Below are 18677 nucleotides of genomic sequence, written 5' to 3'. Positions count from 1 at the left end.
TCCATTTCATTATCTAGGCTGCTGATTCAAATGTTAAAATACCTTGGCACAGCACTCTGGGACCCGTGTTTGTCATGTGTGCTGATCAATATTGACTTATTAATACTCATTCTGGAGACTGCATACCAGTGGGGGTGCTTGGGAGGGTGGCTGACATTTTTCTCTGATTAGTAACTCTGAATTTGTGGTGGTTGGGTAGGATTTTTTTAGTTTTCTTTCTGTAGGAAGAGAATTGTTAGGATGGCTGCTTCGTATCAACTTCTAAACCAAAGTTTGGGAATTTTACTGGAACAAAGACCCTTGATTAATACCTTATTCAGTGGTTTCCAAAATGGCCAAGAAACAAAATGACTGGGAGTGGAGGGACAGCTTTTAAAAATGCAAATTCCTGGGGGTCTCATCTTTCCCTAACTCAGTCTCCAGGGCCTGGTGCCAGGAAGCTTACTCAGAACAGTCTGATGATTGTCCAGCTTTGGGAGCTACTGGGGATTCTCTGGGATCTTAGTTGGGGGTTTCTGGGATGCGAAACACAGAAACTCTAAGACAGCTTCAATAAAGAGGATTGTCATTGTTTAGAGGTGAAGGAAGTACCAGGAGACAGAAACTGAAGGGAGTATACCTGGCTCTCCCAGGAGGGAAAGTCCACAGGCAGTTCCTGTCTCTCTGCAGTCTCTGACCTCTGCTTCTCTCTGTGTCTGGGGCAGACCATCTTCAGCAAGGCTCTTAAGTGTTACTTCTGCAAAACCTGCTTTGCACATCTTTGGGCACCTCAGCTCTCTCTCTTGCACCTTACAGCTCCCCATAGAGAATCCACCTAGGTCAGGGTCTGGCCATGGTCAGTTGTGGTAGGGGTCGGGAAAAGGTCTATGACACACACACACATTTGGCCACCATACTTCACTCAGTTCCAGCTTTGGAGATTGGGCTCCACTTGAACTCTCCTTTGACAAGCAATTCACCACTTTTTGAGGTTCAGCCCTTGTTTGAGAGTTTCCTTAGTAATGATCATCAGGGATTTTAGGTCATTCTCTGGAGTAATTCAGAGGAAATTTACTCTTTGACCTTCGAGAGCCATGAACAGCTATCATGTTCACCTCAATATTTGTATGTCCAGCTCAGACACACTTTGTTCCTGGTCCTCTTTGGATCTGGATCTTCATCATTCTGGTTCCCTTTCTGTGAACATGACTTGAGTTGGTAGAGGTTCTTATTACAGAATTTTCTTACATCTAGTAGTGTTTTGAAAGAATTGGGGTGGTTTTAAACTATACAGTAGAACAACACCCAAGGATGCGCCATGGCACAGGAGTGAAGGCAAAGGAAATATGGTGAGCAGAGCTGAATGGAGCTGAGTTTGGAGTGGCCTTGCTGTGTGTGGCCTACAGAGCTGTTTCTTACGCTTTCTAATAGCTAGAAAAGGGCAGAAAGGGGGAAGAATGCATCAGGTCATTCACAACAGAAAACCAATCATTAACTCTGAAGAATTTTATTTATTTTTTTTTTCTACAAAGAATAGGAAATATTTTCCCCCTGGGGAGAAAAATCTTTAACAGCCTCACAGTAACTATTGCAGTTTTTTCCACTACAGTAAATGCCAGAGTGAGATGTAGTGGTGCTCGGTCAAGGCACACAGTACAGCAAAACAATTCTGTGGGGACCCAGTGGTCCTGCCTTGTGGTGCCACTCTGGCTTTTTGCTCTCATGTCTGTGGTGGATGATAGAGGACCCAGTAATGGTTTCCAAAATGTGTTTTAAGAGCCCATCCCTTCCTAGGATCCCATTTTCCTGACCCTGGGCTTCTAAGTAAAACATGGTTTGAAGAAGGATTCTATTATTTAAAAACAAAGTTTGAGCTGGGCTTGGTGATGTAATCCCAGTAGCTCGGGGGCTGAGGCAGGAGGGTCACAAGTTCAAAGCAAACCTCAGAAACTTAGTGAGACTGTCTCAAAAAATAAAAAGTAAATTTCTGGAGATTCCTTAGAAAACTTGGAATGGAACCACCATTTGACCAGCTATTCCACTCCTCCATCTATACCCAAAGGACTTAAAATCAGCATACTATAGTAACACAGCCACATCAATGTTTGTAGAAGCTCAAATCACAATAGCTAATAAGCTATGGAAGCAACACAATGTAGATGCCCTTCAATAGATGAATGAATAAAGAAACTGTGGTGTATATACACAATGGAATATTACTCAGCATTAAAAGAGAATAAAATTATGGCATTGCTGGTAAATGGATGGAGCTGGAGAATATCATGCTAAGTGAAGTAAGCCAATCCCCCAAAACCAAAGGCTGAATGTTCTTTCTGATAAGTGGATGCTGATCCATAACAGGGATGGGGTGGGAAAAATGGAGGAACTTTAATTGACCAAAGGGGTGGGAGGGTAGGGGAAGGGGCATGGGAGCAGGAAAGATGGTGGAATGAGATGGACATCACTACTCTAGGTATATGTATGACTGCACACATGGTGTGACGCTACATCACGTACAACCAGAGAAATGAAAAGTTGTGCTGCAATTGTGTACAATGAATCAAAGTGCATTCTGCTGTCATACATACTTCATTAAGATCAATTAATTAATTGATTTTTAAAAAAGAAATAAAAAGGGCTAGAGATGTTGCTCATTGTTTAAGTGCCCCTGGGTTCAATCTCTGGTACAAAACAACAATAACAACAACAATATAAAACAAAACCCACACACAAAAAGTTTAAAAACTGCTGACTGGAGCACTGCTATCCTCCAGGTGATTTTCACAAAGAGTTCTCATTTCCCACAGTTTTCAATTATTAAGGAGCAACAGTGAGTTTCAAGATTAAGCATCCAGGTAAGTTTCTGGAACACAGAGCATCTCTGTTGCCAGTTAAATGCAGAGCCATATGTTTTAATAAGCAAACAAGGTAGGAAGGGATTGACAAGTTCTTATTAAATCTGACCATACTTAACAAGGACATATGGTGGACAGAAGGCTGCTGCACCTCCGCTTGGAGATGGGCTAAGAAAGGACTGTCTGGCATGTTCAGCTTCTCCTTAAGAGATAATTGGTGTCTGCTGTAACAAAATGATACACCAAGTACAGCTTCAATGATTTTAGCCTGAAAAAATTTAATTTCCTTTAACCAAATGTCTATTTCATTCATAAACAAATCTCAGTAAGTCACTCATAAAACTTCTAGCTTTTTATACTGAGAAGAGTACACATATGTTTAAAAATATAAACAAATTAGGAAGCTGATGGTTTTGCAGTTGAAACTCCTGACCCTTCTTTGTGCTAATAACAGCTAGGATCAGCTGTCTATTAATGACCTTCTGGTTCTTGATAATAAATCCATGGCATTGATGAAACAGAGAAAGCCTGTCCCTCTCTTCCTTGTAATTGGAGTAACCACTGTATCTGATCCATCAATGAATTGTTATTCTTGACCTTGAAATGCAGTGGTATTAAGTGCAAGTTTCTTATAAGCCTTTTGGGCTGAGGCCGGGAATGAGGATGAGAAATCAATATTGAGCTTGTGTATCTTGGCCTGTGACTGATTTCAGTCCTCAGAGTAAAGGATTATGGGAAGGTCAATAGAAATAGCAAGCACTCAGGTTTTTCTTATCAGAGTGCTCGGTGAAGATGACAAAGAGTGTAATAATGACAATGATGGAATGGCTGTGCCTGCATCTCACTGTGTGTAGAATGTTGGCCCAAGAGTCCCAGAACTTACAATTTATCAAACAGGAAAGTAGCATGCGTTTTAGTGAACCACTAGTAAATTAGGAGGAGAATAAAAGATTGCATGTAGGAAAAAACAGGACACATCAGATTCTAGTCCAATCAGGATGGAGGTATTTCTCATTAAAAACAATACCAGCAAGGGGTCTTCCCCATCTACTGGCAAAATCATTTCTGACTCAAGCTTTCTTTCAAGAGTTCTGTGGGACTCCTTGGTATTTATGGTAAAGAATGAAAGTCATTACACACATGTAAACAAGCACATCCATGTTTACAGCAGCACAATTCACAGTCGCCAAACTGGAACCAGCGTAGGTGTCCATCAGTGAATGAATGGGTAAAGAAAATGTATATATGCACGATGGAGTTTTATTCCGCCATAAAAACGAAATGTCATTTGCAGACAAATAGATGGAACTTGAGACAATTATTTTAAGTGAAATGAACCAAACTCCAGGGTCATATGTTTTATCTCATATGTGGAAGCTCGAGAGGAAAAAGGAAATGAAAGGTGGGGGATCTCATGAAAATAGATGAAAGATCAATAGACTAGAGGAAAAGGGGATGGGAGCTTGGGGGGGAGGAGGAAAGTGCTGGCCAAAATATATTGTTATTTTATGTGCATGTACGAAAATATAACAAATACCACTTTTATGTACAACTATAATGTACCAATAAAAAATGTGGAAGAAGAAAAGAGTTCTGTGAGAAGAGTGTATACGTCTGAAGAACCGTCATGTATTACACCTGCAAGTAATTGAAGTGTGAGAGTGAAAAGTTGTAAAATTAATAAAATATAAGGTAAACATCCTCAAAGATGGCAAAAAAGAGGCACCAATGGTACCACTGTCTGTTAGTGCCTGGCTGACCACAGTAGCATGAACTGAACCTCCCGTCTTCATAGGGGGGGCCTGTCAGTTGCTGTCAAAAGCAGAAGGCTTAGCTCTCAGTAGGCCCTTTTTACCCCATCTCAGATGACAACAACAGGGACAGTGCGTCAGAGCCTAAACATGACAATGACAAAGAATAGGCTTGTGAAGGATTGGTCCCAGGTCTGTATTCTAGAAGCAGAGGAACACACACACACACACACACACACACACACACACTCCCCTTCCTATTGGTCCACAAAGTCCACCTCTAACTGTTCTTACGTCCAAGCGAGGATATGAAATCTCATCCCAACGTTAAAACAGCAAGGTTTCCTCTGTCAGCCATACAGACACACACCAAAGAGACCATATCACCCAGTTTCCCAAACACCTGAAGATTAAACAAACCAAAACCCATCACTTTTTAAGTGAATAAGATCAGAGCTCTGTGTGAGAAGTGATTCGTGAGCAATAATAAATCTGAGTTTTCCTTAGGTTGATTTTTTAGAATGTGCTAAATAATAGAAGGCACTGCCACCTCCAGGTCTCTGTTTCTGACTGGTCCACAAACAGAACAGCCAGCCTCTGCTTGCAGGCTGTGATAGGTAGCCCCAGATAGCACCACCATCCAAACTCTGCACCCTCTCCACGGAGAGGCTCAACAGGACAGCTGTGCCTCAGAAACTGCCTGTTAACACACTGGATGACCAAGCTCTTTTGAGGAAATATGTTTATACTGAGTTTGACCTTTTACACATTTCTAGCTGGCCATTCCAATTTTCTTTGTTTATGTTGTCCCAGTAATCTGACTATACTTGTTTGTTCCTTGGTGCCTGACTGGACAGGTCAGTTGCCTGCCCTACCTGCACTCTCTTCCCAGAGAGTCAGGGTGTAACTCACTTGAGTGACACTGGAGGTATGCTGTTTGAAGTTTTACATTTGATATGAAAGTTCTTATCAATTTGGGGTCATAATTCCCATTCTTAAAAATTGTTTATGTTCTGATTCTTTATATCTAGTTAGTATATTAGCTATCCCTCCCAGCTTTGTGTCACCCAGATATTTGATCAGCATCCCTTTCATCAAATTCACTAATAAAGGGCTGGGGATGTGGCTCAAGCGGTAGCGTGCTGGCCTGGCATGCGTGCGGCCTGGGTTCGATCCTCAGCACCACATACAAAAACAAAAGATGTTGTGTCCGCCGAAAACTGAAAAATAAATATTAAAAAAATTCTCTCTCTCTCTCTCTCTCTTAAAAAAAAACAAATTCACTAATAAAAATGTCCACTGTATGGAATATAAGGTGAGTATTCAATGTGTTGGAATATAAGGTGATGTAATTGATGGAATATGAGTATTCAATATGTTGTTGTAGATCTTTTTATTGTCATCATAAGATATCCATTGTACATTGAAAAAAAATCATCAAATATAATGTATTATGACATTATTTTGTAATGTGTTTGGGTCTATATAAACAGAAAAAGGTGCACCCCCCAAAAAAAATAATGTCAGCATTTATCTCTAAATGATCAGGCTACTTTGATTTTTCATGTCTTTTTAATACCAATAAGTATCTTTATTTTTTATTTTTTACATACATGACAATAGTGGAATGTATTACAATCATAATTATTCATTCACAGCACATCATACCTTATATACAAACAGAGATATGATAAATTGTGGTATAAAGGTGTATTAAAATTGTAATGGGGATTCCACCTCTTGGGTCCCCTTCTTCCTCCAGGAGAAGTCTTTTCTGCTGTCCTTTAATAAAGCCTCTACTTTCCACTCTAAACTTGCCTCGGCGTGCTTCTCTGGTGTTATACTTCAACAATGGGGAAGCAAGGACTCGTCACCGGTCAACAGCGGTAACATATTGGAGGTCCCACTGAGATTCTACATTGAGACCACCCATCACTCAAATGGCCCTCCAGCCTATTACTTCTCAATCGGACTTCTATCATGGACCACCCAATAGACCCGATTTTTAAAGGGGAACTCCAAACTCCTTGCCCAACATCGTCCCCTTTCAGCCCAAAGAAGCCAGAACGATCTTCACCCCCTTTCCTTACAGCAGTAAGGAGTTCCCAAAATTAGAGGGGGTGGGGGGAAATGAAGCCAGATTTAAAGTTAGGTAGTCAGTGTAGTTAGGTATATCAGATCTAATATCGAGTAAGATCCAAAATGGAGGCCATGTTAAGAATGAATTCTGGGAAAAGCAGAACAACTCTTGGAATGTTAATGAAGTGGGGGTGGGGAGCCCAAGGCCCAGAGCCCATCCCAAAGAAATGTTAATGAAGATTACTTCTTTGCCCCACCTGTGCCCCACCCTTTGGGACTTCCCACCTACATTCCATCACTGAAAGAACTATAAAAAGGGGAAACAACCGCACTTCCACAGATTACACCTCTTGCGGTCCCCTTCTTCCTCCGGGAGAAGTCTTTTCTGCTGTTCTTTAATAAAGCCTCTACTTTCCACTCTAAAAAAAAAAAAAAAATTGTAATGCAAAATAATAATAATAATAATAGAGATCACGTATAATGGCATAATTTGGCATGAACATACTTTATTTTTTTTAAGAGAGAGAGAATTTTTTAATATTTATTTTTTAGTTTTCGGCGGACACAACATCTTTGTTTGTATGTGGTGCTGAGGATCGAACCTGGGCCGCACGCATGCCAGGCGAGTGTGCTACTGCTTGAGCCACATCCCCAGCCCCACGGCATGAACATACTTTATATACAGAGTTATGAAAAATTGTGCTGTGAACCAATAGGTATCTTTTAAAAAGTAATTGAACTGGGCCAGGCATGTGGCTCATGTCTGTAATCCCAGTGACCGAAGTAAGAGAATTGAAAGTTCAAGGCCAGCCTCAGAAACTTAGCAAGGCCCTAAGCACCTAAGCACGACTGTGTCTCAAAATAAATTTAAAAAGGATTGTAGTTTAGTGGTAAAGCATTCCTAACTTCAATCCCTAAATTAAATCTTTCAATACCAAAATATTAAAAAATTTTTAAAAATCAAGCTGGGCACAGTGGATAAGCCTAGAGTCCCAGCTACTCAGAAGGCTGAGACACAACTTGAGTTCATAAATTTAAGAGTAACCTGGACAACGTAGCAAAACCAACTCTGTAAATAATTAAAAATAAGCTAATGAACATGCATTACTTTTATAAACAGAGAACATAACAAAGAATTTTGTGCTTAAATATAATTAAAAAGCAAAACACCATAGAGAGTCCTTGGCCTGTTTTTAGTCTAAAGTCCTTCATCTATGACCAATAGAGTGGCTCTCAGACCTTCCTGATATCAGAATTACTGGAAGGGCTTTTTAAAAACATCTCCCCCTGGAGAGTCAGCATTTGATACTGATGTTGCCAGTCACTAGCTAGCTAGAGGACAGAGCCATTTAATTAGCTGTGAGCACTCTCCTAACTCCTCTATTTCTTACCAGTTTGGGACTTCAGGTAACTTAAGCTTAAGGGAGAAAAACTGTTGTTGTTTTTTTTTTCTCCTGAGCTACACAATATAATATCAGTGTCTTGAAGGGTGGTGGTGAAGCATGGGTGAAGTAATGTATACAATGTGCCCAATCCAGTGCACTGACCAGGGTAAAGCCTCGTATATGGCAGTGTTGGTCTCCATAGCAGGTAGCCAGTGGATCTCAGCCTTTTTCACAAGTCACTCCACACCACCCCTCTCCCTACTTCTCCCTTTGCAACACATTCCCCACATTTTTCTTGGCTTTCCCATCACAAAAATCCCCCCTGAAATTCTGGTAATCCTTGATGCAACTGTGCATAAAGTAATCTCCTAGGTAATGTGTGAATCTTCATTCTCCAAATAACTTAAAGACAAGCAAAATAAACTAACCAGTAAAATAAGAGCTTTCAACATCATAATATTTTAGTGGAATTTGTCCATTTAAAATATCCCACTTGGGGGCTGGAGTTGTGGCTCATTGGTAGAGCACTTGCCTAGCATGTGTGAAGCACTGGGTTCGATCCTCAGCACCACATAAAAATAAATGAATAAAATAAAGGTCCTTCATCATCTAAAAAAGATTTTTAAAAAATCCCACTCAATGAGGGAGAATGAAACAGCATACTTTATTTTTATTATTTGTTTATACAGGGATTGAACTCAGGGGCACTTAACCACTGAGATACATCCCCAACTCCCCCCACCTCTTTTTTTTTTTTTTTTTTTGGTATTTTATTTGGAGACAGGATCTCACTGAGTTGCTTAGGACTGGCTTTGAACTCAGGATCCTCCTGCCTCAACTTCGGATCCCCTGGAATTGCAGGCATGTGCCACTGCACCTGGCTAGCATACTTTATTATTTTTTTTAAATCTTTTTTTCAATTAAAGCAGGATGTTTTCAAAACAACTCTTCTGGGAGTTATCAATGAAAAAGACTGAGATCAGAAAACTAGCCTTGAACAGGCTACTGAGCTGGGAGTCTAAGTCTGAAATTTTGTTCTTGGGGTAACAAGAATGACTTCTCAACAGGGCAAACCAAGAAGATGGAACACAGCATGTTCCTCCCATCTCTTCTCCATAAGGAGAGTACTACACTCCCAGTTATGCCCCCAGGGTTGGGTGGCATATGTGAGCAGAGAAAATTTCTTTTGACCCTATAGCTGAGCTATGCAAGGGTCACACCACAGGCTGTAGCTTTCCAATATAGAACCAACAGATCCCAGTTTCATTTCCCATCTATAGAGTCTAAGATTCATGCAACAGCCTCATAATCCCCCTCTTGAGGGGCCACTGGGAGAGTGGTTGCAATAATTATATTCCATGCAGAAAACTGGGTACACATTAGTCTTGTTGAAATCAAAACCCTTCTAGATCCCCTTAATTTTATCCTCCCTTTAAAAGAAAAAAAAAAAAAAGAACTATCCTAGTGGAACATATTATTTCATCCAAGATGTTTCTAATGATTTTGTGAATTTTTAAAAGTTGAATATGAATTATGGTCTCAGATTTGCATCAGTTATTTAAATATAAAGTGTGATTCATAGTTAACCTACCAAATGTGATTCTTTAATAACCATGGGTCAGTGCTTAAGGCAAAGGGAAAATCATTGTGTGCAAGGTCAGTTGAATAAACAATTTTGAAATTAAAATTTGCAAGATTTTGTTTTTATTATTATCATCACCACCATCATCATCATCATTTTAGTTTTGATTCTTTTTCTTCCTATTTTCATTTATGGTTTGTAGCCATTAGATGGCACTGTGTATTTCAAATATTTAAAATGCTTGAAATCCGCCTGCCAGGCTGGACACAAGAGTCACACACTTTAGTTAACATTTTCATGTTGCTTCAAATGAGGATAGAAACATTTTATTTTTCATATAAAATTTACCAGTATTTTGTAGTTTATGAAACAAATTCAGGACATAATTTCATAGTCCTAAATGAAACTTGCATAGAGGAACTATTTTTCTATGTGATAAAGAATAATCTCAAAGGTAGATTTGGGTGTGGGACTCCAGAGTCAAATGAGAGCATGTAATTTCTCCCCTTCCTGCTTCAGAGCATGGAGCTGCTGGTTTTCTACAAATTTTGATGACCTTGTATTAATTTAACTGTATTCTGTTATTTGGAGGTTTTTATCACCAGAAGCATTTATTTACAAAATAGGTACAAACTCATTGACAGATTATTTGAAGTGATAGTTTTAAATCTGAAAAGAATAAAATTAATTGGCTTTCCTAGGGATCAAGGAGCTAGCTTCATTTCTCTCCTGTGTGACCAGCTAGCTAGTGGAGGATGATGTAACTGAAGTTCATCCCCAGGTATCACAGCCTTTGCTATGCCAACAGTCTCCTTGTTCCCATTGATGTCCAACCTTCCCTCCCACCGTCTCTCCATTTACTCTACTTGCCGCTCTGTTGGCTGGACTTTGCATTCTCTCCTTCCTCAGCTCCCTGACCATCCTCACCTGCACACAGGACTTAGTTACCTTTTTAGTGTTGATGTTTCCCAGTCTGTGTCTTCCTTCCAAATAGTCACCTACTTGTACCTCAAGTCTCCAGGCACTTTTAAATGTAACTCATCTGAAACAAGACTCACCCTGCCAAACCTCAAACTAGTGTCTCCTTCCTTTTCTTGGGAGTGCAGTCAGTAGTGTTGCAGCTACCCCATGAAGAGATGGGAGGGTCAACCTCCATCCCCTCTGGCTCTCATCCCCCAGCACAGAGTATCCCCAGGCCTGCCAGTCCTGTATTCCACCTGGTTTTCTAGCCCTCCACTTGTTGACATTCACTTTGCTGCTATATTGGTCATGGGTTGAACCACCTGGAAGAGGATCCATTGCCCTTTCTCTAGGTCTTGGTCCCTCACAATCCATTTTTTCATACTGTAGCCAGTGTGACCTTTGTATAATGTGAATAGCATCAAGTGTGGCTCCTTCCTGAAAATGCAAAGGACTCTCCTTTCTCTCTGAAGACAGATACACACTCTTAACCATAAGGCCCTAGACCCTCCCAACATCTCTAGTCTTTTAAACTCTGTACCCTGTCCTAAGACAAGCCTTTCAGCCCTTCAAAGCAGCTGTATTTTCTCTAGCCTCCAGCCTCTGCACATAATGTCCCTTGTGTTTGCAATTCTTTTCTCTCCACCCCTCACCTGGAAACTTCTGCTGGAATCAGTCTCGACACCACCATCTTTGGGAAGGGATCCTCCCACTGGCTTCTTCCCTGGATCCCTATCACAGCCCTTATCACATTGGGTTGTAATTGTTTGTTAGTCTGTCTACCCCTCTGACTGTAAGAAACAAATCTATCTATGGGTCATATCTCCACCATTCGGCACAGTGCTTAACATACAGTAGGTGCTTAGTAAATGGGATCCACAAGGCTCCCTCTGCTCATTCTTCATAACCAGATCAGTTGTTTTCCCATCTCATCTGGGTGGGATGGAGTCTTTCCCCTCCATGCTGTGGCACTTGGCATAGTCCTTCAGAGCACAAATGTTCTATTGGCATGGCATCAGACGCTCCAATGGCCTCTGCCCTCCCTCATGCAGGAACAGTGTCTTCATCACGTAGGTCCTGATGGTGTCCTTAAAAGGAAACAGATTTTCCTGCTTCCAAGGATCATGCAGCAAATCATGATAAAGGCAGAATGAAGTTTTCACCTGATTTGGGAGTTTAGGCTTTGTTTTGTTTTTATGGATAATACCTCCCATTTTAGGACTTTAAAAATTATTTTCCTTAGAATTTTGATGTTTGAAAACCTCAAATGTTCACTTGTTAAAAATTACTTGTGCCATCACTTGGAAACATCAACAGTTCCATAATATGTGAATGAGGTTATTAGAGTCGGGGTGCAGGTAGGGAGTGTATGTCCATACTCCTGCTCACCTCTTCCAGCCACTCTAAGACTCACTTCCTTCTGACAGAACTGTTTATTTTTATATAGTAATAAAAAAGTTTCTTGAGCACATACTGACAGACATCACTGTAAATATTTTGCATGCATTACCTTATTTTTTTGAATAGTTGAACACAATACCTTTATTTATTTAATTTATTTTTATGTGGTGCTGAGGATTGAGCCCAGGGTCTTGCATGTGCTAGGCAAGGGCTCTACTGCTGAGCCACAACCCCAGCCCGCATTACTTTATTTAATCCTCAAAATAACTCTTTGAGAGAGGTGCCATCCAATGTCATCATTCCTGTTTCAGAGATGAGAAACCCAAGGCACAGAAAGGGTTAGTAATTTTGTCAGGCATGAGGGGAGGAGCCAGGATTTGAGCTCAGGCAGTCTTGTCCCAGATCATGACCCCTCATCTACTACAAATAAATAGAACTTTGTTGCTTGGACCTGTTTCAGTAAATAGATATCTGTGAATAAAAAGGAATTTTATTTACACAACCTCCCTGCCCTGTTTAGCCCAGCATCCTTGTCCCAAACCCCTGAAATAAACTTTGCAATCATTTGCTGGGTGCAGTGGTGCACACCTGTTATTCCAGTCACTTGGGAGGCTAAGAATTGCAAGTTCAAAGTTAGCCTCGGCAAGTTAGTGGGACACTTTTTCAAAATCAAAAATAAAAAGGACTGGGGATGGGCTGGGGATGTGGCTCAAGTGGTAGCGCGCTCGCCTGGCATGCGCAGAGCGCTGGGTTCGATCCTCAGCACCAAATAAACATAAAGATGTTGTGTCCACCGAAAACTAAAAAATAAATATCAAAAAATTTTCTCTCTCTCAAAAAAAAAAAAAAAAAAAGAAAGAAAAGACTAGGGATGTAGCTTAGTGGTAAATCCCAGTACTGCATAAATAAATAAATGATAAACAAATTTGCAATCCTTTGCCTTCTTTCTTTTGTTCTATGAGAGAGGCAAGCAAAGCCTTGCTCCATTGTCTTTTGCACCAACTGTGCACCATCTTTATTGCTTTTCTTGATCATGTATCTCTAACTGCAATATTACTTTCCTTGTATCCTATAGATCCTAATTTAGAGACTCACCCCCACCCCTTAAGCTGGGGATTGAACCCAGGACCTCCCACTAGCTGGGCAAAGCTTTGCCGTTGAGCTACATCTTCAGCTCCTCCCTTTTAAAATTTATTTTATTTTATTTATTTATATGTAGTAATGAGAATTGAACAAAAATTGGCAAAAGAACAGGGAGAGCTTTAATGTTGTTGGTTCCTCATGTGAGGCAAGCGCTTTACCACTGAGCCATGACCCCAGCCTCATCTTCAGCCCTTTTAAAACATTTATTTTACTGTAAGACAGGGTCTTGCTATGTTTCCCAGGCTGCCATTGAACTTGAGATCCTGTTACTTTAGTCTCTTGAGTAGCTAGGATTATAAGTGTGTGCCACTATACCCAGCTTGAGGCTTCTTAAATTTTACCAGATCTCTTGCTAAAATTATTTATTGTGTCTAATAGTAAGCCACACATCTTGTATCTAAAGGGTGTGTGTGTGTGTGTGTATGTACATATATATACATATATATGTACATATATATATTTGAGAATAATCTATCATATATGAGAGATTAACTCATCTAATCTAAAATCAAACTAGAGCTCTGCAATCATAATACAGCTGTAGAAGTTAACAAACTGCATTGTTATTTGATAACAAAAAAATCTGAGCCTACAGATTTATGCATCATTAGAAAGCCTATTTTTAAAGATGTTTGGAAGAATAAATTATGTTTTTCATACAGTTGGAAAGTGATTTCACCTTTTGGAAAGTGACCATATTTTAAAGATCCTTTTCTATATGTAAGTTTTTCTTCCTATTATAGTCCAAAGCCTGTATGTATCTTTACCTTTTTTCCATTTTTCATTTTATATCAAACTGGAGCATTTTGAGAATTTTGTTCAATATCTGATATTTAATATTTTTATTATATTGTATTTTACTTTTCCTCAGGGGTGCTCCGGCAGTACAGTGTTCTCTATTGCCATAGAATATCCTTCCTCAGATAACATGTAACAGGAAGGGAATCTTATTTAAAGCGAGGATGTTTAAGTACCATTTTCAAGGCCAATAAGATATTCTGGCTCAAAAAACCTCCAAATGAATATCATTCAATCATTTGATCAACTAGCATTTATTGAGCACTTAGCTCGGCAACATGCCAGGCTCTGGGAAAATGAGATAAAAGCAAAGTCATTTGTTCTAAGATTACATAATGTAGAATAGGAGAGAATAACTGCATTAGACAATCTGAACACCTCATATAGGTACATAGAGAGATATAACTGGCAAAAGAACAGGGAGAGCTTTAATGTTGGTTCCAGAAAGATTACACTGGTTGGTCTTGCTAGGAAGTTAGAAACTTATTAACCTTTCAATGAGCTAAAATGTTACTTTACTACTAACTACTACTACTTCTTCTTCCTCTTCTCCTTCTCCTTCTCCTTCTCCTTCTCCTTCTTCTTCTTCTTCTTCTTCTTCTTCTCTCTCTCTCTCTCTCTCTCTCTCTCTCTCTCTCTCTCTCTCTCTCTCTCTTTCTCTCTCTCTCCCTCCCACCAGGGATTGAACCCAGCCAGGAGCACTTAACCACTGAGCCACATCCCCATACCTTTTTTTAAGTAGCAACTCTCACTGAGTTGCTTAGGACTTGCTAAGTTGCTGAGGCTAGTTTTTAACTTGCAATCCTCCTGCCTCAGCCTCCCTAGCCACTGGGATTACAGGCATGCCCCACCACGCCCAATAGCACCTGACATTTTTGAAAGATGTGCATATGGAATTCTTAGTCGATGACTTCTTTCAGTCCATTAATTATGTCATTCCATTTCTTCTGGTCTCCATCGTTTCTAATGAGAAGTCAACTGTAGTTCATAACCTGTTTCCTGTATATAATTGACTTTTTTTCCTGTTTTCAACACTTGCACTTTATCTTTGATTGCATTTTTTGACTATGATTTAACTAGGTGTGGAATTTTGTGTGCATGTGTCTATTGTGTGCATTTAGTTTGCTTGGGGATTTGTGGATTCTTCACTATGTATGCTGTTTTCTACCAATTTAGGGGAATTTTCAGCCATTATTTCTTTAAATTTTATTTCACTTCATTTTTCCCCCCCTGGTGATTCCAATTATATATTTTTATATACTGGCTACTTAGTATTGTTCCAGAATTCACTGAAACCCTTTTTTTTTTTTCACACCCTGCAGCATGGGAGATTGAACTCAGAGGCAGTCAACCACTGAGCCATATCCCCAGCCCTTTTTATTTTTTATTTTGAGACAGAGTCTTATTAAGTTGCCCAGGCTGGCCTTGAACTTGTGATCATTCTGCATCAGCTTCTCGAGTAGCTGGGATTATAGGGACACATCACAGCACTCAATTGGATAGTTATTACTCTTATTTATTTCTACCATATTCTTTCAGTTTATTTTTGTGTGGATACTTTTTATATGTTTACTAAATATATTCATATTTTCCTATGCATCCTTAAATATAGTTATTAATAACAATTTTATATACTAATTCCAACATCTGGGTGATCTTGGTTCTGCTTCTGTGAACTATTTCTTGTCTTCCTGCTTTTCACACATCTAATATTTTAAAATATTGTTGTTGAATATGGTTATAAAGGAGTTATAGAGACTGGATTATTGTATCTTCTTTTAAAAGATGTTGAGTTTTTTCCCTAACAAATCCTCTTGATTGTTCTAGGCTTTGCTTTATTGTTAGAGCAGTTCTATTTCAGTTTTTTCCTTAGTCCTGAGGCATGACCTTTGTCTGGGGCATGGTACTAACTCCTAAGGTGTGGCTTCTTAGGAATTTCAATTGAATGTACAAGGCTCTTAATATGGTCTCCCCACTTTTGCTAGGTCAGTATTCTGGTATTTTCAGCATTGCATGGCCTGCTTTCTCACATTAGCCATTCTCTGCTGGGTCCCATGGTGTCTTGTCTTATAAACGGGCTGCCAGGAAACCCTCAAGAAGTCTTTATAGTCCTCTTAGTCTGCATAACTCCTTCCTTTTTGGTACTCTGCCTTACAAATTCCAGGGATGAAAATCACTCTAACCTTTTGTTTGGATCTCTGCAACTCTGCAAGCCTTCCATATTTCTTTGGACTCTGCTTCCTTTTAGTCCAGTTGGTGTTCTTAGGCAGAAAGCTGAAGAAAATATGGAGATCACTTTGCATTTCCTTTCTCTTAAGGATCACAGTCCTGCAATGTTTGTTATCAAATGCCTGGGATCATTACCTTGTTTCTGGTTGTTTTTACATGGGAGGGCAAGTCCAGCACTGGTCATTCTACATGGCCAGAAGTGGAGGTCCTCTGGTTTATGTTTTGATATGGTACATATACCTTAATAAAGTATGAAAACACTAAGTCACGATGTTCTTCAATCTAAACTTAATAACCATTTGTTTATTGAAGTTCATTTAAATTATTAACATTTAGACAATTTAATGATTAATAATTAACATAAATATACATCTGCAAGATTCATTACAGTGTTTATCAAACATTGAAAGATAGTTGTTAAGGGTTTAGTACAAAATTATATTCTTATATGCTTCTATTTTTAAAACAGATACACTAAAATGTTGAGAGCCACAGTTTAGTAGGAGTGACACCTGGCAATTTTGCCAGAGGGAATGGTTGAAAGGTGACCCTGCTCTGGGATTAGGGCGGTTTGGGATTAGGGCGGATCCTGCTGGGAATAGGGTGGCTCTGGGATTAGGGCAGATCCTGCTGCCTCAGGCGCCCACTACTTTAGAGTTCCTGTTGAGTTTTTGCTGGGTTCTGAGAGAATTGGCGCAGAGCCCGGTGGAGGGAGTGTATTCCCAGTAAATGTGTGTAGAGTGCCGGTGAGAGTTCGGGAATAAAGAGTTGCTGTTTGAACCTACAAGGCTTTGTGGCGGCTCGGTTATTTTATGCCCAGCCAGACTGCGGCACTAAAATTACAAATTATCTATACAAACCTTGTTAACTGGTACAAAATTTAACTTTTTTTTTTTAATTCAAAAATAACTTTTTTTTTACTGTTGATAATTTAACTGAGACATCAAAGGAAAATACCAGAAATGAATTTGCCTGACACTGATTTCTAAGAAAGCTGATATCCATCGCTGACTGCTTCATGACTTATGTATTTTACTTTATTGTTTAACAAAGCATATCAAAGCAATGTAAATTATAATGCTGTTATATAAATTGATCAGTGATAAGGCCTGTTGAGTTAGTAAGTAATTTACTTGAGAATAGAATCTGCTCTTGGAAACTCTGACCTCATCTTCTGAAGAATCCAACAGCCTGGCAAATGCTCAACTTCTGATTCCACATCCTCATCTGTAAAATAGGTATCGTCTAGACTTTTCTACCCAACCTTTCTGTGTTCTTATGTCCTATAGTATTACAATGCTGTATTTTTGTCTTTTATCTTAAAATATTTGTTCTATATTTATTTATTTTCATCTCAGAGTAATGGCAATCCTCATATAGTTATCAATGGGAATAGCACCCCCACACACACACACACACATTTGCAGCTAAATGCCAGGTTAAGTTTAAAATTTAAAAGAAATCTAACAAGCCATGAATGTAATGCATTGAATCTCTAGTTGCTGTTACAAAAATGAACCAAAACTAAGAGAAATAGCTTGCACATCCACATGGAAACATAGATGCTAGAATGATATCACTGCCTGCCATCAGTTATCTCAAACAGAGTCCAAGTTTTTAAAGTCATTTCCTAACTAATGTTAACAAGTCCAGGTGTTTCCTGATTTCAGTTGCTCGAACTTTAAAAAAATAAATAAAGAAAGAACTGAGTAACAGAGGGAAATGTGTAAGATTCCTTTGTTGGCTTCCTTTCTTCTGCATCAAACCCTGCTTTCATCTTAGTACTCCATGGGGTTTTTGTATATCCATGCCTATTGCACCACAAGCTTATCCTCTCCCTTTCTTTTTTGTTACACTCAACAGAGTTCTTTTTCCTTTCATGCTACTCATGTTATTTTTTTCAAGTGTATCTCCATATTTCGACTCCATTTAAGTCAGTATGTTTGGACTAAGGAGAATGTGCCACAAATCCTTCCTCTGATTTGAAGGGTCTTTGTCAGTGGCAGGGTTGGGCCCTCTGCATGGCTATGGGTCTATGCTTGGTCTGGGTCACCTCTGCCTCACTCTGGGGGTACACATGGCATTGAAAGTGAAGCAGTTGGGGCTGGGGTTGTGGCTCAGCGGTAGAGTGCTCGCCTTGCACGTGAGAGGCCCTGGGTTTGATTCCCAGCACCACATAAATAAATAAAATAAAGATATTATGTTTGATTACAACTAAAAAATAGATATTTAAAAAAAAAAAGAAAGTGAAGCAGCAAGGATGGGGTGGGGAAGGAAAGTGAGCAGCACTGTGAGGCAAGACTGATAATATCAAGACTGATAATAGAGCTGTGGGACTTTGCAAAGTGGTTTAAATTCAGTTTCTTATTTAAGCCTGTGCAGCAGTATGATTCGTCCAAGATCATCTAGTAATTTTGGAGGATGTAAACCCAAGTCTTTGAATGCTATTATTGCCTACATTCTTAAACTTGAGTGAAGAAGAATCACTTGGGCTTTTCAAACATTGTTAAAAATG

The 18677-nt window shown here is 39.4% G+C and overlaps 1 non-coding gene across 1 annotated transcript; it reads left to right on the top strand.

Annotated features, from left to right (window-relative positions):
• The first annotated feature begins 18267 nt into the window (after positions 1–18267).
• On the top strand, positions 18268–18340 carry Trnaa-ugc (transfer RNA alanine (anticodon UGC)). Its single transcript has one exon. It is a non-coding gene; the product is annotated as a tRNA-Ala (tRNA).
• Positions 18341–18677: the final 337 nt, after the last annotated feature.

This window comes from Callospermophilus lateralis, chromosome 3 (assembly GCF_048772815.1).
Source record: "Callospermophilus lateralis isolate mCalLat2 chromosome 3, mCalLat2.hap1, whole genome shotgun sequence".
Taxonomy (NCBI): Eukaryota; Metazoa; Chordata; class Mammalia; order Rodentia; family Sciuridae; genus Callospermophilus; species Callospermophilus lateralis.
This window is presented reverse-complemented; position numbering and strand designations above follow the sequence as displayed.